Source organism: Sus scrofa, chromosome X (assembly GCF_000003025.6).
Source record: "Sus scrofa isolate TJ Tabasco breed Duroc chromosome X, Sscrofa11.1, whole genome shotgun sequence".
Lineage (NCBI taxonomy): Eukaryota > Metazoa > Chordata > Mammalia > Artiodactyla > Suidae > Sus > Sus scrofa.
In genome coordinates this window covers 21,439,198-21,466,206 of record NC_010461.5, presented here as the reverse complement: position 1 = coordinate 21,466,206, position 27,009 = coordinate 21,439,198, and the positions used below count along the sequence as shown (strand labels likewise).

Sequence of the window (27,009 nt, the reverse complement as noted above, 5' to 3'; positions counted from 1 at the left end):
CAGGGTCCCAGTTTTCGACTGTATAAACTTACAGAATTTTAAAAAATCCACTCCTGAATGGCATCCTTTTTAGTTAACCCTTGAAAGGCTATTAATTCCAATGCCTTGTCTCCCAGCTAGTATGTGGCCCTGGCAGTCAGGAACCAGACCAGGGGGGGGGGAATGTTTTTTCATGCCCACAAGGGCAGGGCTTGTGCAAATTCCAACATGGTTTTGAGTCACCCAGGTATCTCGCTAAAATGTAGATCTCAACTCTGTAGGTCCAGAAGTCTACTTTCTAACAAGCTCCCAGGTGACAAGGAGGAGAATCATCTGTAGACTACATTTTGGAAAACAGGGCCCTAACCCATTTGGCTGAGTGTACCTCTGTCATTCAAGACCATTGGGATGACATTGTGGGTGACCTGCAGGTGCTTCTGGATCAACTGCCCTTGCAGTTTGTGATGTAAACTACACAATGCTGTTCTTTTCAATAAACATCAGTTTACTAAACCAGAAAAAACATAAAATAAAAATCAGATTTTTAAGGAAAGAATACATATTGTATACAAAATTCTGCAGAACCTGAAGAAAGGAACACTGTATGAGTAGTTAGACAAGTCTTGCATTTGTCCACAAAGCATTTATAGCACAAAATTATGTAAATTATAGCACACATAACTAATCTGACTGGGACCCTAAAGCATCCAGCTGGGTTTGGGAATGATGTGGCTGCCAGAGTAGCTACTCTCTAGATCACAAGGGTTGATTTGCTGCATCTTGCTTTGCAGGTATTTCTTACCTATGTATTACCCTAGAAGCTCTGTAATTGACCAAAAAGTGTAACTGTCCCTGACAGGAGAGATACATTCTTCAGTCAAAGATACACAAACAACCAAGCTTCGAGACCAAAAATTTCCACTGTACCTTCCAACCCTCCTTGCATTCCTCCAATATCGCACCTTTCAAAACCCATCACCAGGAAGTTCATCATCATTTTCTTGGCATTATTAATTAAATGGATTACAGTGATTTATACTTATAACTAGCACAAGTTCCCATTGTGGCGCAGTGGAAACAAATCCTACTAGTATCCATGAGGATGCGGGTTTGATCCCTGGCCTCACTCAGCGGGTCGAGGATCTGGTGTTGCCATGAGCTATGGTATAGGTTGCAGCCCAGGCTCGGATCCTGCGTTGCTGTGGCTATGGTGTAAGCCAGCACCTATAGCTCCAATACAACCCCTAGCCTGGGAACTTCCATATGCCACAGGGGCAGTTCTAAAAAGCAAAAAAATAAATAAAAATAAAAAATACAGACTTGCAACTACTTTGAGTGGATTATTTTTAAGATTTTATATCACACTACTCACACTGCTTTTATAGCTACAACCACCATAAGCAGCAGTATGTAAATACCTAAGTGGCCACCTACTTTGGACATTTCCATAATAATGGAATTTCTCAATGCAAATGCAGACTTTTTCTAATCAATATTATAAGTAAATCCTGCCAAATTCATCTTTGAAGCTTCTGGCTTACACTGGCACTGTTTCATAATGTTCAATTTTAGATATTAAATATTTAATACTAAGATTTCTTCTATTTGTAGGAGTAGAAAATGTGCTTCCTGGCTCTTAAGAAACCAAGCTATTAACCTTATTAAATAACTAAGCAATTTGTTCTCTTCAAATATCAACATAAAATGAATTGATAGCTTAACTGTTCCACCTTAAGACTATCTTATCTTTTAACTTGCCTGGACTCCATGCACTCCAGGCTTGTCTCACTGAGCAGACCACTAGTCAGCAACTTCTTTTGGGGACCATCCAGAATTTGTTTGGTATGAACACAGAGGGCTTACTTGGAACTTGACCTCAAACCCTATTTAGTGAAAGAGACAAATCTTATTCAAAGACTGAACTACACTTTAAATGTCCCTAATTATCATTATATACTCTTAAAGTTTTAGGGCACAGATGCTACAAAGTTGATAATTGAGTTTCACTTTATTGCTACAGAAACAAAGTATTTCTAAGCAAATAGGAAAGCGACATTCAATAATCCATCCAAGACAACATCAAATTTAATTTGGCACACCCTGAGGGTCAAGCATCCAGCAAGACAACACTGATTAAACTCTCTCAGGGAGTTCCCTTCATGCCTCAGTGGCTAATGAACCCAACTCGGAACATGAGGATGCAGGTTCGATCCCTGGCCTCGTTCAGTGGGTTAAGGATCCAGCATTGCTGTGAGCTGTGGTGTGGGTCGCAGACGTGTGGCTTGGATCCCAAGTTGCTGTGGCATCGGCCGGCAGCTGTAGCTCTGAGTTGACCCCTGGCCTGGGAACGCCCACGTGCCGTGGGTGTGGCCATAAAAAGCAACAAAATTTTAAAAAAGTAAACTCAGCAAAAAACATGTCAACAAACAGAATTCTGTGAGATCTGGATTTCAACATTGCAATGAATGGATCTTGGGTATACTGACTCTATCACCCAGATTATCACATTTCTACCTTACAAAAAAGTGGGAAAAAGCTTTGTGGCTATATTTTGCCTTTTATTTGGAAGAAAAAATTAATTCCTTATGTGAGAAAACAAAAACTACAACTCACTTTATGTTTGGAGTTGGTTAGCTTTACTGGGTCAAAGGAAGCCAATCCATAGAGTCAACCACCTGAAAATACATCGCATACCATTTTTTTTTCTTTTTAGGGCCTAACATGCAGCATATGGAAGTTCCCAGGCTAGGGGTCAAATCAGAGCTGCAGCTGTCGGCCTACACCACAGCAACGCTGGATTCAAGCACTATCTGCAACCTACACCACAGGTCATGGCAACACTGGATCCCCACTGAGCAAGGTCAGGGATTGAACCCTAATCTTCATGGATACTAGTCAGGTTCATAACTGCTGAGCCTCAACAGAACTCCAACGTATCATTTAAGAGGCTATGGAAAAACATACCAACTAAAAACATCTTATTTGCCATCTTGCCTCATTGTCCAAATTTCCACCAACATTAAATCATTTCTTGCAATCATTTTCTCCTGATGTCACCTTTAAAAAACAAATATTCTTGGAAAGGGGTGTGTACTCAGGGTTGCAGCTTCCATATATGACTAGAATGTTCATTAGAAAAGTCCCCTATTGGGCAAATGCTGCTGCACTGGAGCAAGACTGTGGCTCTGGGTTCAACTTCACCCTCAGCACTCCCCATAGCCTGCAGCATTCATGTACAATAAAACTAGGCTGCCTGCAGATCAATAAACCTAGCTCCTCTTTTCCTTGAGAGCTTCCACATTGCTGTTAATATTTTTATTTGTGTGTGTGTGTGTATGTGTGTGTGTATGCTTTTTAGGGCCTCACCCTCAGCATATGGAATTTCCCAGGCTAGGGGTCCAATCAGAGCTACAGATGCCGGCTTACACCACAGCCACAGCAATGCAGGATCCAAGCCACATCTGCAACCTGCACCACAGCTCATGGCAGCACTGGATCCTTAACCCACTGAGTGAGGCCATCCTCATGGATACTAGTCGGGCTCGTTGCTGCTGAGCCACAATGGGAACTTCCTGCTATTGATGTTTTTGAAATGCCATCTCTTACTTACCCTAGGCAAAACTTTCTTGAGAGACCCCAAATGAAATTTCCTAGTATTATATTAGCAATCCTGATAAAAGACAGTCAATCCAACCAAACATCTTATCCCTGATACCCTTGATGGCTGCCACAAAAAGACCCTCTATGTCACCTAAGGTTATTTAGTTTCACCTCTCACCATCTCCTCACCCCTAAGCAACCCTTTTCTCCACCTGAAAATCTTGCCAAACTTTTATTTCTGGAGCTTTGATTCAATGGTGTCCTGGAGCTGACTCATAACAGGTCTGCTACACCTCCTCCCAACTCTATATTCAGTAATGTTTGGTAGCCTGAAATCAGCCATAATCGCAGTATTTGTACTATGACAATCAGCAAACACTACCAATCACAGGTTTTTAACAATGAAGAGCCCATTTTTAAACATTTACTAGCCAACTGTTGCGATGTTGTCAAAAATTTAAAAATTCTCCTACTTACTCCCAAAAAATAGTTTTTTTCTATTAATTATTATTTAATTAGTCAGCTAAAATCTCCTTTTCCCAAGATACCACCATTTATCTTGAAATCCTCTCAGGTGAAGAAGGTCATTTTATCATATTCCTGTTAACAGATTACTTTCAGGAGGTGGAACCAAGCAGGGCCCTGTGGGGCTCCTGGGCACAAAAGCCTTTCTCTGTTCCCCATTTCTTGTTTTAGGAAATGGGCCTCATTCAGCTTCAATAGCCTTCCCTGAGTTCCAAAGGACAGGTTCAGACAGCTGCTGATCAGGGAAGGGAGAGGATACAGAGACAAAGGAGGAAGAGTTAAGCAACAATAGTACAGCCTTGGGGAAGGATCCTGGTTCCCTCTCAAGGGATACACATAGTGATGCAGGTATCTTATAAACCTAAGAGAAAAGTTACATTCCTTATGCTTCTTTTATGAATAAATACTTTAAAAGTGAACGGCTTGAAGCCCTTCCCTGTGCTTCTCCCTCATTTGCACCCTAAACACAATCACCCGTAAGTTAAAGATTAGGCACCCTTAGCACAACTGCCTATGGGTTAAAGATTATAAGCACATCATGTTTTTCAGGAACTTTCCTAGTTTGTTCTAATCTCTGATCAATATGCCCTTTTCAAGTATGGTTACTCTAGGCAGTAACCCAGAGGACCACCCCCAGAAGGCCAAGATCTCCTGATAGTAGTTTCGATGACTAAAATTCCCCCCCAAAAAGAAAAATCTTTGTTTGCCTGAGCCCTGATTCTTATCTAAAATTCTGTTTTTCTCCTTTCGGACTATAAAACTCCCTTCATTTCTTCCCCAAAGGGCACAGTCTTTAAGGTATTAGTCTGCTGTGGCCTCCTTTGCCTAGCTAAGCAATAAAAGCTATTTTTACGGGGAAAAAAAAAAAGGAGAACCTTCACCCAAAACCCTGTCACCACATTTATATTCAGCACTGGTGCACAGAAGCCAAGTTTTGGCTACAGAAGCTCTTTTTTTTTTTGGCTTTTTTTAGGGCTGCACCCTTCACACGTGGAAGTTCCCAGAATAGGGATCCAATTGAAGCTACAGCTGCCGGCCTACGCCACAGCATCGCCAGATCCAAGCCACATCTTCTACCTACACCACAGCTCACGCAACACCAGATCCTTAACCCACTGATCGAGGACAGGGATGGCATCTGCATCCTCATGGATACTGGTTCAGTTTGTTAACTGCTAAGCCCTGAAGGGTACTCCCCAGAAGCTCTTTAAAGCAATATATTGCGAAAATATTTTTTTCTTTATGACATTAGAGTATCCAATGTATAATTCTATAGTCATTTGCCTCTCATGTTAAATTCTGCTATACATCTGTCTCCTCACTTTTGCTGAAAGCTACTTGAGGACCGAGCCATGTTATACTAATATCTGTATACCCAGTAGACTCTTCTTGCTTCCTATAGCTGTTCAAAACCACTGTTCTGCTTTATCCTCCTGTAGAAAGGTCCATTTTTCAAGATTCTATTACCTGGCTCTACTTCCCTCTCATCTCCTCCAAGTCACATGTGCATTTTAAGCAGCTCCCTCACAGTCACTGAAAAATACAGTCCTCCATTCAAACCTAAGGCCCACTCTCATGCTAGGCAATGTCAACATCCTTAGCATGTCTCATGTAACTTACAGCCACCAAGATCCATGATTTTTTTTTTAACCCCATTCTCCTTCAGCTGTTATCTCCTAAGACCATGCCCTGGACCTTCATTTCTCCAAGAAATTTTCCACTGAAAAATATATTATGTGGGAGGAAGAATCATTTTTCCTTTACTCTTCCAGGTTCTTGACTAAGACTCCTGTGAGATAAAAAACAGATTAACAGGAGAAAAAGAGAAGTTTTATAACATGCATACCTCCTTATAAATGGAAGATATCCAGGAAGATGATGTAACTCCCTCAAATGGTCCAAGCCATCACCTTCAATACCATCTCCAGTTAAAGGCAAAAGGAGAAGAGGGGGTTGGGGAAGGCAGTTTTGGGAGGATGTCAGTAAAGGCACAGTAAACAAGGACATGGTTGTTTTGCAGATTCAAGTCCTCCCCTTCTCCATTGATGAGAGTGTCTAGAGAATTAGTCTTCCTTCTCTTCCTGGTACAGAGAGGAGACACCCTCACAAATGCAGATTTCCCTTATATATGTAAATGTCTCTTATAAAAGGATAACTTAACCAGAGCTTTTCCTGTGTCTGCAGTTTCTTAAAAATAATCAGCTCAGAATCATCTTCACACCAAAGAGACATAATTTGGGGTGACAAATTTTGCTCCCTTTCAATGTCAAATTCCAAGTTCCCACTGGCTGAAAGAACTTCTCCCACTAAATGTTTAATTTAGGCAGACTACCTGCACTATTTCTCTCATTGTTCCTTTTTGCCTTTGGTTAGCACACCCTTTCAGTTCCACACAGTAAAACTTAAATTCCATGAAGAATCATTTTAACCACTTTCTTGCCAGCACTTCCAACTCACTTAACCTGTTATCCCTCATTGGTATTGACCCTGACTTCACTCTACCTCCCTTGAGTACCAGCAACCACCTTCTCTTCTCCTAAACTCAATCTGCTGAGCCTGCTGAGAGGAAGGGAAAAAAGGCCACGGCACAGGTAGGTTTCCTAACAGAGTCATGGTCTCCAACTGCAGGTGGCCGCCAAGTGACTCTCAGCAATCCTTCTATAAATACCTAATCTGTTCTTCCTTTATTAAAAAAAATTATTGTGGTAAAGTACACATAACACAATATTTATCATTTCAACCATTCGTGTCCTGTGCATTTACTTCTCTCCTAGAAACCCCTACCCTTTCGGGGGACAAAAATCTGAATCACAACTAAGAGTGAAGCCACCACTAACATTCAAAGAGCCCAGAACAAGGGTACAAATGGAGGCCTTCAGGCAGAGCCTACACTTTCTTTTTCTTTTTTCTTTCATTCCTGTCTGGCTCTTTACTACACCATGAGGAAGAACAAAGCTAGGGACACCTCAGTCTGTATGGCTATCCTCCATGCTCATTCCCCAAGCCTCTTGGCCACCCCTCAGACCCAAAGGTATGAATACCAGAGTCATAGTCCTCCCTCAGAAAGATAGACTTTAGGAAGAAAACTGCACAGGCCCTACAAGTGGGTTGACAAGTCAACTCTCAGACTCAGTTTACCCATCATCTGTGGGAAACCTGAGTTAGTTACTCCTTCCCTCTGCTCCTACAGCACCTAAATCAATTTCTCTGTGACTGTAGGGATTACATTGCTGAAGTATGTTTCCATGTTTATCTTTTTTTTGGTTTTTAAGGCCACAGCAGCAGCATATGGAGGTTCACAGGCTAGGGGTCGAATCGGAGCTGTAGCCACCGGCCTACACCAGAGCCACAGCAACGCGTCTGCGACCTATACCACAGCTCACTGCAACACCAGATCCTTAAGCCACTGAGCGAGGCCGGGGATCGAACCTGCAACCTCATGGTTACTAGTTGGATTCATTTCCACTGAGCCACAAAGGGTACTCCCTCCATGTTCATCTTGATAACTACACTATAAGCTCCTGAAAGGAATGAACAAAGTACTATCCATTATTTCTGAAGGGATTCAGAAGAAGCCGTAACATCATGGATCCCTTTGGCATGTGCATTATTTTGAGCTGAAGACAACTCAGGCCCGAAAGATTCAGGAATACCCTCAACTGCCTAAAAAAACTTAGATAAGGGGCCTGGGTCAGAGAGAGAGCTCTTACCAGAGACAAGTCTTATCTGAATGACCTATCTGTTCAGCAGGGCAAACATCTAATTTGGTAATATCTACTCTTCTTAGCATCTTGTCAATTTCCCTCCTCTCCTTTGAAGCCTCAGGCCCCCACGCCTTTCCTTAGCCCAGAATGACATCTAAGCCCCAAATGCCTAACTTGCCCTTGGGGTCTTGTGTTCTGATGGGGTCCCCATACATACATAATTAAATTTGTTTTTCTCCTATTAAACTAATGTCAATTTGATTACTAGAGCAGCCAAAGAACCAATAAGGGTAGAGGGAAAAGTTTTACTCTTCGACACTTTCATTCATTGATTCTAAAACCTTTCCTAATTAGGTAATGAGGACTAGAGATAGAAACTCTACAAAGTAGTAAACAATAAACATTGGTCAAATAATTGATGGATGACTGAATATTTCTGGTATTTCTGTAATATTTTATATTATAATATGACTCTAAAAATTTACGAAAAGATTCTTCTATTCAGTCTTTTTTTTTTTACAATAAATTTCCAAAACAAAACAAAGACTACTTTCTTCTCTATCCAATAGGATTCTTATATCAGTCAGAACAAGAGTCAGATTAGGATGCAAATTAGAATTTTGAGTTCCCCCAAAAGCAGACCCTGCAAGTTGTTTCTTTAGGAAGTAATCCCAGAAATCACTGTTAGAGAGTAGAAAACAACCAGCTAAAGGAGGAAAGGTAATGAAAGGTGTGTTAAGAAGTGGTTTCTGCTATGGGTATATGCACCAATGGTGTCTGCTGTATTACCTCTTTGCCTTCTCAAAGGGAAATAAAAAAAGCTGTGTAGCTTTTGAGGAGAAACTAACTAACTAAAAAAAAAAAATCTCAAAGGTGCCCTGGTCTCACTCTTCTAAACTTCAGATTCCTCTGTTTGAGGAACTTAAGGATATTCTACTGTACGACCAGGCCTTTGAAGCTCTCCACATACTCCTTGTTTTACACTTGCACACTTCATCATGTTTTCTTAATATTAATGAAGAAAAATTAGGCAATGAACCCTTCTAATCTGCTATACCAAATTGAATGTATATGGCTAAGTAATGTAAAATGCAGATTCGCCATCCTCAAGTTAAATGTATGGTAAACCTTAGATATTTATAAAAGTTAAGACTAAATGCTTAATTCTCAAATACTACCTTACAACATGCATAAAATATGCATGCAGTAAAGAGGAAACAAAATTACACTGAAAAGGAAGTGCTGGCTGCACTTGCTAGATGAGTGCTCAAAACTCAATTTCACGCTGTAGCAAAATTCAAGTTTCTCAATTTCACGGACATGTGTGAGGAGAGCTGAAATTGTAAATGTTAAAATCACTAATGCCAAACATCTCTGAGCTTTTCCTGCATAACAAATCACTCCCAACTCATGAAATATAACAATAGACATTCATTTCTTGCTCATCTATCTATGTGATCAGCTGTGAATTCTGATCATCTAAACTGGACTCAGATTTAATTCTAAGCTGCAGTTTAGGTTCAAGTCTGTCTCAAACAAGTAGAATCGTCCTTGGACCAGCGACCTAGCTGAAGCATGTATATTTCACAGCTGAGGTAGAGACACAACAGGACAAGCCCAACTGCATTAGTATATTTCAAGCTTCTACTCACATCCCATTCACCAGCATCCCATTGTCCAAAGCAAATCACAAGACCAAGCCCAATCAATGGGCTAAGTGGTATGCAATCTTCCCATGACAGTGGAGAGGGAGAGGATTATTTACTGACTAATAAACTAATCAAATCTACTACACAAAGCCAAGAATAGTTTCATGTTCGATTTTAACTAGGAATAGTCCAACGTCCATTTATGATAAAAACTCTCACCAATTCCTTAACATAACCAAAGCAATTTATGACAAACCCACAGCAAATATAATACTCAATGGAGAAAAACTGAAAGCCTTCCCACTAAAATCTGGAACAAGACAGGGGTGCCCAGTCTCACCACTGCTATTCAACATAGTATTGGAAGTCCTAGCCACAGCTATGAGACAAACAAAAGAAATAAAAGGCATCCAAATAGGAAGAGAAGAGATAAAACTGTCACTGTATGCAGATGACATGATACTATATAGACAAAATCCTAAGGACTCAACCCAAAAAAATTACTTGAACTGATCAACAAATTCAGCAAAGTAGCAGGATATAAGATTAACATTCAGAAGTCAGTTACATTTCTGCATGCTAACAGTGAAATATTAGAAAAGGAATACAGAAATACGATACCTTTTAAAATTGCACAAAAAAATCAAATACCCGAGAATACACCTGACCAAGGAGGTAAAGGACTTATATGCTAAGAACCATAAAACATTAATTAAGGAAATTAAAGAAGATGCAAAGAAATGGAAAGATATTCTATGCTCCTGGGTTGGAAAAATTGATATTGTAAAAATGGCCATACTACTGAAAGCTGTCTATAGATTCAATGCAATCCCTATCAAATGACCCACAACATTTTTCACAGAACTAGAACAAACAATCCAAAAATTTATATAGAACCACAAAAGACCCAGATTTGAAAAAGCAATCTTGAGGAACAAAAACCAAGCAGGAGGCATAACTCTCCCAGACTTCAAGCAATATTACAAAGCCACAGTAATCAAGACAGTGTGGTACTGGTACCAAAACAGACAGACAGACCAATGGAACAGAATAGAGAACACAAAAATAAACCCAGACAGCTATGATCAATTAATCTTTGACAAAGGAGGCAAGAACATAAAATGGGAAAAAGACAGTATATTCAGCAAGAATTGCTGGGAAACCTGGACAGCTACATGCAAATCAATGAAACTATAACACACCCTCACACCATGCACCAAAATAAAACTAAAAATAGCTTAAAGACTTAAATATAAGACAAGACACCATCAAATTCCTGGAAAAGAACATAGGCAAAATTTTCTCTGACATCAACCTTATGAATATTTTCTCAGGTCAATCTCCCAAAGCAACAGAAATAAAAGCAAAACTAAACCAATGGGACCTAATCAAACTGAAAGGCTTTTGCACACCAAAGGAACCACAAAAAAAAAAGAAAACTTACAGAATGGGAGAAAATAGTTTCAAATGATGCAACTGACAAGAGCTTAATCTCTAAAATATACAAACAACTTATACAACCCAACAGCAAAAAGGCCAACAACCCAATTGAAAAAATGGGCAAAAGACCTGAATAGACATTTCTCCAAGGAAGATATACAGATGGCCGACAAGCACTTGAAACAATGCTCAACATCCCTGATTATTAGAGAAATGCAAATCAAAACTACCATGAGGTACCACCTCACACCAGTCAGAATGGCCATCATTAATAAGTCCACAAATAACAAAGTGCTGGAGGGGGTGTGGAGAAAAGGGAGCCCTCCTGCACTGTTGGTGGGAATGTAAGCTGGTACAACCACTATGGAGAACAGTATGGATGGACCTTAGGAAACTATACATAGAACTACCATAAGACCCAGCAATCCCACTCTTGGGCATATATCCAGATGAAACTTTCCTTGAAAAAGACACATGCACCTGCATGTTCATTGCAGCACTATCCACAATAGCCAAGACATGGAAACAACCCAAATGTCCATTAACAGACGACTGGATTAGGAAGATGTGGTATATATACACAATGGAATACTACTCAGGTATAAGAAGAACCACATAATGCCATTTGCAGCAACATGGATGGAACTAGAGACTCTCATCCTGAGTGAAGTAAGTCAGAAAGAGAAAGACAAATATCACATGATAACACTCATATCTGGTATCTAATATACAGCACAAATGAGCATTTCCACAGAAAGGAAAATCATGGATTTTGGGAATAGACCTGTGGTTGCCTGGGGGGAGGGAGAGGGAGTGGGAGGGATTGGGAACTTGGGGTTAAGGGATGCAAACTATTGCTCTTGGAATGGATTAACAATGAGATCCTGCTGTTTAGCACTGACAACTATGTCTAGATACTTAGAACACAGCACAACAATGGGAGAAAAAATTATGTATACATGTATGTGTAACTGGGCCCCCATGCTGCACAATGGAAAAAAAAATTTAACTAGGAATAGAAACATCAAAGTCAGTCCCCTAATAATGTAAAAAATCAGGCTATATTCAATAGTTAGGAGTTCAAAGTGGAGTTTTTTTCTAGTTTGGTCCATGAATATTTTGTAAACAGCATCTAATGCATCTTCACATTTCTGTGTTGTATAAACAGTTCAACAAATTAGATGTCAAAGAATCCTAAGGGCGGAAGTTTCCTGATAAGAGGAATCTCATAAAGAAATTATGGTATATTTAGAAACCAGAATGACATTTCCATCCTTTATTTGTTTACCACTTGAACTTTAGTAACTATATGGCAATGCATTAAAAGTCTTCTTAGTCATTTTCTTGGTGATTTTCCAGCCTCCTGAGAAATTATAGCCCCAACAATAGTTCAAGGACTTCATAATTCACCAAAATTGTCTAAACTTCTGGAAAAGCTCTTTTTTTTTTTTTCTGAAATGCTCAGGACTTATAGCCTATGAAGCTAAAGCTGACCTGCTTTCAGCTTGAGGTCTTTCTCAATCTGTGGAATTTATGAATAAGTCCATTTTTGCTATGGTATCTGTTTATGGTAAGGAGATAAAAAGTGATTCTCAGTTTTGAGATACCAGAACTAACAGCAGTACTAGCGGCCACAGCTATTCCAGTTACAGTTCTGACCAATGGCTATAAAAGTACTACTTTATACATTAAGCCTCATCAAAGTACCCCAGCATGGCAGCGTGATTCAAGGAGCTGTTTTTTCTCCTTACTGATGTATATCCTTACATTAGGACAGTTATTTATGTTTTTCTTTTCCCTGATGCTCTTTAGGTTTCTGGTCAGTGGTATTTTATCATAGATAGGGAAAAAAAACAATACTTAATTAGGTTTTTAAAAGGTTCAAGTCTAGCTTTAACCATGGTGATTTTATCACAGCATGGGCAGAGAGAGGAGAGAAGCCAACACAAAGTAGTGAAAAGGAAGTCTCAGCAGGCAAGATGGCAAAGTTTTTCAGTGAGAAAATTAGGTTGGACAGGATGCACACAAAGCACACTCTAGCAAGCAATCGATAATGTAAAACTTGGTATTTAGAGGGCATCTTTTATTCTAAGAATTCAAGGACCTTCCCAGGCATCAGGTACCCACTCATAATATTCAGACATGTCAAGAAGCAAGTATTGATGGGTCAGACTTGCAAAGGCGAAAACAAGAAAGCTGGGCCATCTGGTCACATATAAACATTGTCGACCAGGAGCTGGAAAACTCGATTTGGCCATCTATACAACAAGATATATGATATTAAACTGAGAAAATTACATCAGCCAAGAATGTCAGAGTATGGCAAACAAAAAGAGCTGGGAGCACATCAACTAACGATGGGCTTATACTGCGACAGCTATGGTATGGGGTATAAGCCCATGAGGATTTCATGTAGAAATCATATGTAACATACTATTTTCTCAAAGGTGTTGGTTGGATATTTGTGGATATTGAAAGCCAAGGTAAAAGAGGGCTTCATTTTCGGTATTATTTCTGAGAGGAAACCCCCAACACACACAGAGCCACCTAAACACATCACCTTTAAAATAAAATATTTAAACATTTAAGATTATAAGGTCTAGAAAGGAATTAAGCATCAACACAAAAATGTAGAAATAAAGTGTAGAAATGTAGAAATAAAATATCTAAGTGATCAGATATAGTTTCCTGTGCTATACAACAGGACCTCGGTGCTTATCCATTCTAAATGTAATAGTTTGTATATCTCTTGGGATAGACCATGATGTAAGATAATATGAGAAAAGCAATGTACACACACACACATATATGACTGAGTCACTATGCTATATAGAAGAAGTGGACACAACACTGTAAATCAACTATACTCTAATAAAAAGATATACAAGTGTCTCAGCAAAGGTTATGAAATAAGCTTACTGCCTGCTATAAACATACTACCTTTAGTTATTGCAGTATTTAGAGTTCTTTGATAAGCTCTATAATTAAGCATAAAAAACTCTTGATAATTGCTTTTTAAAAGATTTTAAAATGCATTTAACTCATTCAAAAAAATGCATTTAATAAATGCATTTCCAGAGTTCCCACTGCAGCTCAGCAGGTTAAGAACCCACTAGTAACCATGAGGATGTGGGTGCAATCCCTGGCCTCGATCAGTGGGTTAAGGATTCGGCATTGCTATAAGCTACAGCATAGGTCACAGATGAAGCTCAGATCTGGCACTGCTGTGGCTGTGGTGTAGGCCAGCAGCTGCAGCTCTCATTAGACTCCTAGCCTGGGAACTTCTATATACCACAGGTGTGGCCACCTCCCCCAGCAAAAAAAACATATTTCCCATTCTGGTATTATTTTAACTTTAAAATATATTTGAACAACTTTGGGAGTGGAAAAACACTTTCCCTTTTACCCTTTTTTAGTTTCTTGACCAACACCGCCACACATACCCAGAGAATAAAAGATTAACAAGAGAAAAAAAAAAAAAAAACTAGAAGTTTAATTACATGGATACCTCCAAAATACATGAGAGAGACCCAGCAAGACTGAGTATAATTCTCTGAAATGGCCCAAGCCACCCTTAAACACCATCTCCAGCTAAAGAAGAAAGATATTGGGGAGGGGTGAGGCCAGTTATGGGGGGCGACCAGGCAAAGCACAGTAAACCAGGGTAAGACGGTTAGGCAGATCTAAGTCCTTGCCTTCTCCGATGACAGAGTTTCTAGAGATTTACATTTGTCCTTCACAAACGGAGGTTTCCTTAATCAATGTAAATGTCTCATAAAATTTTAACTTCTACTAGGTTTTCACAACTTTTCCTGTTCTGCAGTTTCTTAGAAAATAATCAGCCCAAAATAATTCTTACAGAAAAAAAAGACATATTCGGGGTGCTCCACTCACATCTCAATAAGTAAATGCCCACTCATTCTCCTTTTTCCGAAATTACTAAAATCTCATTTCATCATGCATTGTAGTAAATTTATAAACTGTCCTGGAAATAAGTCCCTTGTGTCATTTAAAAGCAAATGGCTCCTTACCTTCAGAATATGCAGATTCTACCATTTTTTGTTAATGATATAGATTTGATCTCACATAAGAATGTTTTGAGAACCACTATGTCATGTATTAGTTAAATTTCTCCAGAAAATTTTTCTTTCAAAGAGCAAATATTACTTACAAAAACTTCCCACTTATTACCATTTTGTAGTTGAATACTGAGAGCCCAAATGAGAAAAATAGCAATATAAAAATTATCGGATTTGTTTTTCAGGGTTCTAGAGTAAAATCTCTGTAACCTTTTCAAAACAGTGACTTACCCCTCTCACTATCTACAGAAAACTATGGATAAAATCCAAGCTAAGAAAAGATTAGAAATGTCAATACAAATGTGTGAAGAACTGTTTTGTTTTCTTACCCTGGAGAAAGGGAAGGGTATTGTAGCTGTGGTTGGAATTGTATGTGCTAGAACACACACACACACACACACACACACACACACACACACACACCACACACGAGTTTTGGAAAAGAACTTATAATGCTTGTGTGGTGTCCACACAAGTAGATTAGCAAAATAAAGACAGATGGCAATGAATTAATCTAACACCCAACTCTAACACTTTACAGCAATGTTGCCATTACACACTTCTCTACTGTACTAATTCAGACTTCAACTTGACATTGATCACAAAAATACATGCATGAATTCAACACCATCTGCTACATAAGTACAATGCAAGGGAAAGGAGCCTGCAACCACGGGATGTTAGTAGTCAAAGCTGATTCTAGGAGAACACTCTTCTAATGAGAAGAGGTAAAGAGCTTGGGTGGCCCAGTTGCTGACCCAGTTATACTTGCCAAAATCCAACTGACACTTCTCCCAAAATATTTACCCCAAAACAAAGTGGTACAACGCACAGACCCTCACACGAAGTAACCCTGTTATGATTTATCTATCTTTGAAAGTTTTCAACTTGAATTAAAAATCAATACAGGTTGTATAAATAGACTTTTCATTTACACTTTTTCTGTCAGTAAAGTTGTAAACTAACAAAAACAGGGTTTCTTCAACATACTACTCAGTGGGGAAAGGACAATTTAACATTCTAGGAGTTCCCGTCATGGCTCAGCAGCTACAAATCTGACTAGTATCCATAGGACACAGGTTCAAACCCTGGCCTCACTCAGTGGGTTAAGGATCCTGTGTTGCCATGAACTGCTCAGATCTGGCATTGCTGTGGCCATGGCATAGGCCAGTGGCTACAACTCCAATTCAACCCTTAGCCTGGGAACCTCCATATGCCACGGGTGTGGCCCTAAAAACAGACAAAAATAAATAAAATAAAATAAAAAGAATTTAACATTCTATATACCCAAGGCTAAAAAGATACAAGAAAGTCAAACGTCATGCTACTGTAAAGAATCAAAATTTGCCACTCTATAAATTGTGTCTCTTTGGCATGGGGATTTATTCAGGCTGATTATTTTTAAGAAACAGTAGACTCGGGAATTTTTCTTGTTACCTTAGTTAAATTCTTTAACGCAGCTAAGGTAGCTAAGTGGCCTGTTCCAGGAATAGGGCCATGACCAGAGATCTGTGCAAAGAATGTGGGCTAGACATGGTAGAGGGAACTAGGCAGCACCTAAAAATCAGTCCACTCTGTATCCCATTGTTTGCTGGGCCCTGCAGAGACAAACACTTGATTTTCCACGTCCAGGAAACTCGCCTTCCTCCCCTTTGAAGCCGGAAATCACTACTCACAACATCCTCTTCTGCCTTTAGCTGTAGATGGTACTCAAGGTGAGGGCTTTGGCCATTTTGGTGAGTCATTCAGTTTTCCTAAGTCTCTCCCATTTCTACATGTTATGCAACTTTTGGGTGATTTTCTGTTACTCTGTCTCATGTCAAATTAATTCTTAGACCAGCCAAAAGAACCTCGAAGGGTAGAGGGAAATTTTTCCTTCCCCATACTTCCAAACATACGAAGTAGCAAGCTTTCCAGAAAACTCTTTATTCATCCTTACTAACCAACCAACTTCCTCCCTTCCTAACCCTACATCAAGGGAGGCTGGAGATCTTTCTTAGTAGGGATGTGAGGAGGAGGTTACAGATATGTGGCAAATGTATAGCAATCATGCATTTCAGGCTGCCCATCTCTGAGAGAAGAAACGCATCATTGGATCACGATGATTCAGAATCATTTAATGCACTGTTGTGACAGGCTTCAAATTTTTAAAGTAAAAGAAAACCTCTTCATAATAAAACAGAAACAAAGACAACTAAGCAACAAAGAATATAATGGAAGATATTTAAAGATATTTTGACATGTTCCCCCCAACAATACAATTTTTGTAAATTTGTAAACTAGACCTAATATATTTATGAGGTGAGGAGGGAAAGCAACAAAAACACTTTCAAGAATAAATTGTCTTAAAATCACACCCAGCAGCGTATTTCCAACATTAAAACTAAGACTTAAATGTAACCACAAACAAAACAAAATCAAACAAAGAGCAATATGAACTAACAGGGTTTGCCCTTATTATAACAGCTATAAATGTTCAATAAACTCAAAAAGGTTCTTACAAAGATAAAAACAGACATAAATATATGTTTCAAGCCTTTAATTCACTGGTAATGTAATAAAGAAAGTTGAAGATAGTTAATGCAATTAACCAACATCCCAGGAAAAGAAACCTTGAGATAAAAAACAAACAAAACCTTGAGATAGCTCTACCTATATAGTTATGCCATCCCACGTCCATGGGCAGTGCTCCAGGTAATTCTAAAATTAAGATTCCCTACCATCAAATGAGGTAACAGATAAGAGGTTCCAACTTTCACTTGGAATATATGACATGATGTGAGACTGAAACAGAGAGTTTTGGTAGTGTTTTATCCTAATGAAAATATAAAATATGAAATATGAAATATTCATGGTCTTATAGTTCTTTATTCTGAAATCCATTTTGAAAAATTTTCATGTGCTATATGGCATTATCCAGCTTTCTAAAGATGTTTGCCCAAAGAAATGCAATCATGTTACTAAAAAATATACTTCAGGAGCTTCCTTTTCATCACATTAAGCCAAGTTCAAGATCTAAGGAGAATGTCTCATTCTATTTAATTACTATTAATGGTAAATTGTGTAAGCAGTTGGGTACATTTCGCTAATATGGCTTGGTTGTAAGACAAGTTTAAATCCATCATCTATATGCATAATTCACAAAGGTTATGCCAAAAACTAAGACATTTGTGGTAGTTTTGGGGTAAGAAACTGGACACATGATAAACTAATCACAACATACTCCCTCTATAAAGGATTTTGTCAATTTGCAAAGTAAAGCAAGTTTGCTTATAAAGCTTGTGAAGTGAAATAGGTCTCCTGGCCAGTGTGAGAAAAGAAGATCAAAGGGTTTACAAAGAATTTGAAAAAGCATGTAAAAAAGAGACAAGAAGCCTCTGTGCACTTCATGCAACAACGCAGAAAGTGGAAATGTTGATGGCTTTTGGTTCTTGACAAGTAGAGTGCAAATGCTATTTCAAGGATAAAAATATATAAGAAGCAAGGTGATTTCGTTCATTGTTGTGTGTGGTTTGGGTTTGGTTTTATGTTTGGTGAGTGTTATGTATGGTGTACTTTAGAGTCAAATATAAGTTTGTGCTAATAACAGGTAAATGAGTTTAATTACTCATATATATATGAATATATATATATATGCACATGTACACACACACATAGAAATAACAGAACATAATGAAGAGAAGCAAGATTCGTCACTCCAAAATATCCATTATCTTGAGCTGATCATTTTTAAGAAACAGCAGACATAGGAAAAGTTCCAAAAACCTAGTAGAAGCTATTCTTTTCTAAGAGACATTTAGAAGGGAAATCTCCATTTGTAAGGGTGTTCCCCCCCCCAAAAAAAAGGGAGTTCCCGTCGTGGCGCAGTGGTTAACGAATTCGACTAGGAACCATGAGATTGCAGGTTTGATCCCTGGCCTTGCTCAGTGGGATAAGGATCCGGCATTGCCGTGAGCTGTCGTGTAGGTCACAGATGCCGCTCGGATCCTGCATTGCTGTGGCTGTGGCTGTGGCCAGCAGCAAAAGCTCTGATTAGACCCCTAGCCTGGGAACCTCCATATGCTGCGGGAGCGGCCCAAGAAATGGCAAAAAGACAAAAAAAAAATAAAGTGTCTCCCTTTCTGTATCAAGAAGAGAAGGATGAATGAATGTCTAGAAACTCTTATCAAAGGACTTAAATTCACATTACAATCTTACCCATGTTTAATGTGCTTTGCCTGGTCCCCTCCGGAAACTGCCCCCTCCCTGCCCAACACCTTCTTTTGTCTTTTAACTGAAGATGGTACTTAAGATAGTGGCTTGGGCCATTTCAGTATTTTGACAGTTTTCCCAGGTCTCTCCCATGTACACAATAAGTATCCATGTCATTAAACTTCTGGGGTTTTTTCCTCCTGTTAATGTCTTTTTATCCCAGCCAAGAACAAGGAAGGGAACAGGGAAAATTATTTTTCCTCCCCTCCAACAGAAATGATGAGAGAAAATGTACCATGCTATTCAAGTGCAAAAATCTTGGTAAGCCTCCCCGCTTCTTCAGCAGAGGGCACTCTGCAATGAAAAGTGGCTGGAAGCAGAGGGATGCTTTCTTTCTACCAGTATGCAAGACGACGGTCACAGTGTTGGTTCGAGACAAAAGAATTATTTTCCCACGTTAAGTCATCTTATCCGTGTGCAGCTACAGTAGGTCAGGTGGGGATGAACCCATGCCCATTCATGGTCAGTCTGATGCTCGGCCTCTACAACCGCCCAAGCCACCTTCTTGATCTGTTATAAGCATGGATGTGTAGCAAAGTGATCAATTCTATAAAATCAGAGGAACTACTACCAATTGCTGAAAATATCAGTGCTCTGACCTACACACTGCTTATTTAAAAAGTGATGATTTCAAAAGTGAAGATACTACAGAAATTAAACCTTCCTTTCTGTTCCAAAATAATGCTGCAAGTCAGACAGCCCTTCCTTTCACTTTCCCAGCCCCACAGTGCACTTACAGCCATCACATTCCAGGAGCCTTAGGTGCCTTAATAGGCATCACAGGAATGGAGAAAGCCTCAGAACAGAAGGAATCATGCCTAGCAGTTAACTGCCTAGATTTCAGAGTCCACCCCAGGTCCTCCACTTAGCTGTGTTAGCTGTGTTGTCCTGCGCAAGTTACTCAATCTTGCAACGCCCTGCTTCCCTAGTTTTCAATGAGTATGCAGGTATGAGAAATGAAATGTGGTAATCTATGTTCGGTCTTCAACTTTTGGCATAGTAAATACTCTGGATATATTTAGTTAAAATCACCATTAATAATAGTAATTTTTTTATTTTTTTATGGCCACACCTGCAGCATATGGAAAATCCCAGGCCAGAGGTGAAATAGGAACTGTAGATGCTGGCCTACACCACAGCCACAGCAACACTAGATCCGAGCCACATCTGCAACCTATACCACAGCTCATGGCAACTTCAGATCCGTAACCCACTAAGGGGAACACAGGATTAAACCCACGTCCTCATGGATATTAGTTGGGTTCATTACCACGGAGCCACAACAGGAACTCCACAATGTTATTTTTTTTTTTTTTTTTTTTTGCCTTTTTGCCTTTTCTAGGGCCGCTCCCGAGACATATGGAGGTTCCCAGGCTAGGGGTCCAATCAGAGCTGTAGCCATCGGCCTACGACAGAGCCACAGCAACACAGGATCCGAGGCGCGTCTGCGACCTACACCACAGCTCACTGCAACGCCGGATCCTTAACCCACTGAGCAAAGGCCAGGGATCGAACCCGTAACCTCATGGTTCCTAGTCGGATTCGTTAACCACTGACCTACGACGGGAACTCCCACAATGTTTCTTTGTTAATGCCATCTGCTTCTCATTGTTTCATTATTCTCTAACTCTTGGAACATATTCACCTGTTTTGATATTTTTAGACTCACAAAAGTCATACAGTTATGTAAACAACTTAAAATTTCTTTACAACAGTATAGGGTCTAAAATATGCATAAAATGCCCCACTTTTGTCCATAGAGTCCAACTTTATTGAGAAAATACTGCTAAAATATAGCAGTAAAATTTTACAGCTTATCCTTCCAAATATTCTCTATCAGTGTATATGGCATACCTGTTTTCTCCATAATATACATATTTTCTTCATTTTTTTTCCCCACTTAAAAACGTCTGTCTGCCATCTTTCCTGTCAATACCTACAGTGCTATCTTATCCTTTCCAATATAGTATTTTGTTCCCAAGTTGGGCCACGACTTGTTTAATTAGTCCCACATTAATGAACATTCAGGCTGCTTCTGTTTGTATTATACATGATACTACAAAGAACAACCTTTCACATAAATCTTTGCACATGTGTGCAAATATATCCATAGCACAAATTCCTAGCAACAGCAGTGCTAGGTCAAAAAAGTTATGTATTTTTCAGGTATGTTTTCTATATATTGTCAACTGGGCCTACAGGCAGTTTGTATCACCTCTCATTCTTTCCTCACATTTATGAGAATAAGCACCCATTCACTTTGCTAACATTCCTTCTTTGAGCACTATTATTTGCGAGATATAAGGTGCCTTAAATTAAAATGCAAAGACATCCAAGAGCAAGGACACTATCTTTCGTGTCTTATCTGTCCTTTACCCCTAGACATACATAACGCCTGACAGCCTGTTCAACCCATAGATGTCTTCCAGAATATGTTGATTTTCTGAATGGTAACACAAGAAATCAGAGAGAAGGGTGGGTTTTAGAGGCTACCTAAGAAAATTCCATACTCAACACAAGCTTTCTTCCATTTTCTCACATCTTCTCTGCATCCGTAAGAGTATTTGCCAACAGTTTCAGAGAACTATTGTCACAAAGATACGGTTTATAAATAAACCTCTTTTTAAAACTCACGAGTTCTAGTGGGCATTTTTTATGTCACTGTAGTGCACTAAGTCTTCAGGTGGTGGCACCTTGGTGGCTTCAGAAGTCTTACCAAGACTAAATTACTCCCCAAAAATTTTAGATGGGGAAATTACTATCAATTAATGCAATTAGGATCAATCTGAAAGCTAGCATGAGGTAGCACTTGAATAGTTCAAACCCCAGTAATTCAGATTTGGCAAAAAGTTAAATGGAACACCAAAAATAGGCCAGAGAATTGTCTGTGGGTATTAGAGAACATTTCAGCAATACTGTGCATAGTACAGTACTGCTCTACCAATTACGCAATGTGGCAGCTAATGGTTTAGGGAGCTACAGTATTGGGTGACAAGTTGCAGCACTTAAAATGCCAGCTATTAATTTTGTTGTCTACTATTTATTTTAAATATTAGTCATAGAGTGTCAACTGGACTTAAGGCTATTAGAAATCCTCTAGATAGTATAATTTCTGTGAAGGAAATGGTACCTATCAGTTTATCATTTAATGACATTTGTCAATTCTGAATGATGGGCAGGGGTGAGATGTTTTGACTTGTAAGAGCACTTATTTGTGTTCTCCCATTTCCTTCAGGTAGAAAATGCTGCAAGGTATTCTTCTTTGAGGCATTTTCATATAGAACCAATGGCATTTAATACACATTAAAACAAAGAAATGGAGATGAACATTTTTCAGTACTTCCTATACCCCTGACACCATCCAAGGCTCTGTGTATGTGTTATTTCATTTAATCTTTACCACTGCCTTGCTCGCTATGTACTATTATGTCTGTGCATGCACTGTGTGTGTCTGTGTGTGTGTGTGTATATCTATGCGTGTGTATATATATACATATGTATATATGGAGGTGGACACAAAGAGGAGTAACTTGCTCAAGGATTCAAAGCTCATTATCTGCCTCCAAAGCTTATGCTCTTCCTACTGTACTGCCACTTTGTCTGCAGCTGTCAAAACTTCAAGAAAATGTTTTCAGATAAGAGCCTAAGCAAAAAAGAAACAGCATTTTAATCTGAGAATTTTTAGCATTGAAATGAGCCAGCTCTCCCAATCAAGAATGCATGATAAGGAATGATGAATGCAAATGTCCGATTTATAAACAGGCAGAGAATACTGAACATTGTTAGTTAATTCTGGATTGCTTATACCAACAGGAGAGTGGACATGTAAACAATCTGGGAACAGAGACCTTTTATAAATTATATCTGACTTTAAATTATGTTTTTTTCTCATATGAAATATTCTTTTTTTTTTTTTTTTAAAGGCTGCACCCATGGCATATGGAGGTTCCCAGGCTAGGGGCTGAATCAGAGCTATAGCTGCCGGCCTACACCAGAGCCAAAGCAACGTCAGATCCGAGCCACATCTGTGACCTACAACACAGCTCATAGCAACGCTGGATCCTTAACCCACTGAGTGAGGCCAGGGATTGAACCTGCAACCTCTTGGTTCCTAGTCGGATTCGTTCCTGCTGCGCCATGATGGAAACTCCTTTTTTATTTTTGCTTTTTGCTTTTTAGGGCTGCACCCACAGCATAGGGAGGCTCCCAGGCTAGGGGTCCAATGGGAGCTACAGCTGCTGGCCTGCGCCACAGGCACAGCAACGCAGGATCCGAGCTGCATCTGTGATCTACACCACAGCTCACAGCAATGCCAGATCCTTAATCCACTGAGCAAGGACAGGAATGGAACCCACAACCTTATGGTTCCTAGTCAGATTTGTTTCTACTGCACCACAACAGGAACTCCAAAAAAAATCCTCCTGTGAAATAATCTTAATAGTAAATTCTCACCTCCTTATTATTATAAGATCTTACTGCTTTGACATTAGCTTATAAAACATTGTGTTAATGGAGACTTTATCCCATACTGGACAAACCTGATTCAGAGGCACGGGGTTTGGCATTTTCCATTCCAACCTCTGCTTGGTTTCTCCTAAAATCAGCTCATATGTTCAGGCTGATGTCAAAAACAAGGGAGATCAAAAATCCTCCCATCTCAAAACTAATCTGATTTCAGAAACATTGCTTCAAAGAAACAAATCAAACCAGAACACGAGCAAAGTGACAACCAGATAAAAAGGGGCAAAATGCAAATCAACCGAAGGAAATGCAAGGGCTGTTATGTGACTCAGATGAGATCATGAACAAGAATGCATTTACTGGGTAATGAAATTTATTATGTTTACTATCCAGTTTGTGTTTTAAAAAATGAAACACCAAAACATTAAAGGTCAAAACAAGGAGCTTCACAGGAAAAAAGTTATATGAAACCACAAGGTGGACAATTGAGGGTTTGACTATACAACTACAAAAGCTGGTAGCAATCAAAGATCTCACAGTCTGATGTTTCATACTCAGTTCTCTGACCCATGCTTCTTAGGAACACAGATTCAATTTATCTTCCCCAGCCACTGGAATTATTTTATCCAAAGATAAAATAACAATCCTATACTTTTTTTTTTTTTTTTTTGTCTTTTTGCCATTTCTTGGGCCGCTCCTGTGGCATATGAAGTTTCCCAGGTTAGGGGTCGAATGAGAGCTGTAGCCACCAGCCTACGCCAGAGCCACAGCAACGCGGGATCCGAACCGTGTCTGCAACCTACACCACAGCTCATGGCAACGCCGGATCCTTAACCCACTGAGCAAGGGCAGGGATTGAACCCGTAACCTCATGGTTCCTAGTCGGATTCGTTAACCACTGCGCCACGATGGGAACTCCCAACAATCCTATACTTAAGTTGCATGGTTTTTCTGTTTCCCTATCAGTCTCTTAAACTTTTCAAAACTATGTATAGTAATATAAAATAAAACAAAAAAAAAGAGAATTTTAAGTATAGATACAAACCCTAGTGCTAATTTGCATAAAGTTAGTGATATTTTCTTCATTCATTCCTAACTTATTCCTTTAAAAATAGTGCACTTATTAACTCAGGTGCTGTTACACAAGTAAATGAAATAATTTCATGTGGGCAAATGGCTTTGAAAGAACATGTTTGTTGAGTACTTACCACGAACATGGCGTTCTAAAAGTACTTTATATCCACAATCTTCTTCAATACTTGAGACAGCTCTGTGAGGAGAATATTATTATCCAATATTGTAGGAATGAGGAAGGTAAGTCTGGAAGAAGTTCCATATTTCAGTGATAAAATCAACAAATGGCCACCTCAGTTCTTTCTTCTAAACCATAGCAGCCTCTTAAGTTCAGAACCGAAGAGCACCAACTGAGAGTGAGAGAGGGGGGTTTCAGCCCCCAGTTCACTACTTCATAGTTGGAGGACCTTTAGGAAGAGGATTCATCTGACTCTTGATTCTCTCATCTGTAAAGTGGAAAAATAATGCATCTAAATCTTAGGGTGGTTGCAAAGACTAAATGAGTAAGTACTTAGTATATGAAGGTTACTGTTTTATTATTAATTTCCAAGAAGGCTAGCCTGGTAATTTGGTACCTTGTGGTACAGCAGGTTAAAGATCTGGTGTTGTCACTGCAGACCCCCAGCCTGGTAATTCCACGTGCTGCAGGAGCCCCCCAAAAATAATTAATAATAATTCAATAAAATGGAACAGGAACCATCATACGAAGGCGTAAAGAAACAGAGGAACCAGAGGAGTCAATACATTTGTGTTAATTGAGATTATAAGCCTCCCAGGGACCAAAGCAACGTACCATACCAGCCTCTTTCTCCAAGAACAGTTCCTACATCAGTTTCTTAGTGAAGAGAGTCTTCAAGGTGGAGGAATCCAAATCGGGCTTAACATCGAGGAAGTGGTGTCAAATAGCAGGCTCCATGAAATCAGATTCCCAGAAAAGCCTGAAGCAGACAGATACAAGAAGTTGTTTCTTGTGGCAGCCTAAGTGAAAGATATAGGCTTAACAATTAGCTGTAATTCTGAGGTAGCAGCACCGCACAGGGGGAAAATAACGTGGCTCAGGGTCCTTCTTTATGGGCGCTCCAGCATTGCTTCTCCAAGTGCCGCCCTCAGAATAAGCAGCCCCTGAGAACTTGCGAAAATGTAAATGCTACGACCTCACCCCTTTGGGGGTGGAGCCCTGGGATTGGCACTTTAACGAACCATCCAGGTGATGTAGATGTTTGCTCAGATGTGAGAATCACTTTTTAAACCTGACTCAAGAGTGGGTAGGACTTGCAATACCTCAGAAGTGGTAGCAGTGGTAGATTGAATTTTCAGAGCCTGTAATTCTGGCCATCTCCCAAAGACAAAAAAAAAGCTCCCTAAAGGAGGGTCCTCCTCTAAGAAATATGGCCATTGTACCTACCAAAATGTTACCTGCAAGATATACATCTCTAAGTGTCCCGGTCAAGGGAACCCACCAAATGCACATATGATAGTAATCACTTTCAGATTAGAATGTTTGCCAGCAATGATTGTTTAATTATAATTTAAATTAAATCTTACCTCCCCACTCCATAAGTATGGACTGTACACAGTGACTTCCTTCCAAAGGACACAGTATGGAAAAGAGTAGAAAAAGCAACTTTACAGTGAAGAAACGAACAATGGCACTTTCCTTCTGTGGTCTTCATCCCAAGAATCCATAACCTTATTCTGTTCATGAGAAAAACAGCAGACAAATACAAATTAAGGGACATTCTACAAAATACCTGACCAGTGCTCCTCAGAACTGTCAAGGTCATCAAAAACAATGGACGTCTAATAAACTATCATGGTCAAGAGGAGACATGACAACAAAATTTCATGTGGTATCCTGGATGTGATCTTGGAACCGAAAAGGGATATTAGATCAAAAAAACTAAGAAAATATGGGACGTTCCCAGTGTGGCACAGTGGGCTAAGATTCCAACTGCAGTGCCTCAGGTCACTAGGGAGGTACAGGTTCAATCCCCAGCCCAGAGCAGTGGGTTAAAGGATCTGGCATTGCTGCAGCTGTGGCAAAGCTTGCAGCTGCAGCTAGGATTCAATCCCTGGCCTGGGAACTTCCATATGCCATGGGTGTGGCCATAAAACAAGAATATCCAATAAAGAACGGACTTTAGTTATTACTAACATAGGAACACTGGTCCATCCATTGTGAACAATATACTACACCCATGTAAGATGGCACAAAAGGGGAAATCGGTTGGAGTATATGAGAACACT

At 39.5% G+C, this 27,009-nt stretch overlaps 1 long non-coding RNA gene across 1 annotated transcript in view; it reads right to left on the bottom strand.

Annotated features, from left to right (window-relative positions):
* LOC106506927 overlaps nt 1-26,454 on the bottom strand; it is a 61,911-nt gene extending 35,457 nt beyond the window's left edge. The window contains exons 1-3 of the long non-coding RNA XR_001302579.2: nt 26,308-26,454; nt 25,556-25,700; nt 24,897-25,208 (exon numbers count right to left, since the gene is read on the bottom strand). This is a non-coding gene — a long non-coding RNA (uncharacterized LOC106506927). The remainder of the gene's footprint in view (nt 1-24,896; nt 25,209-25,555; nt 25,701-26,307) is intronic.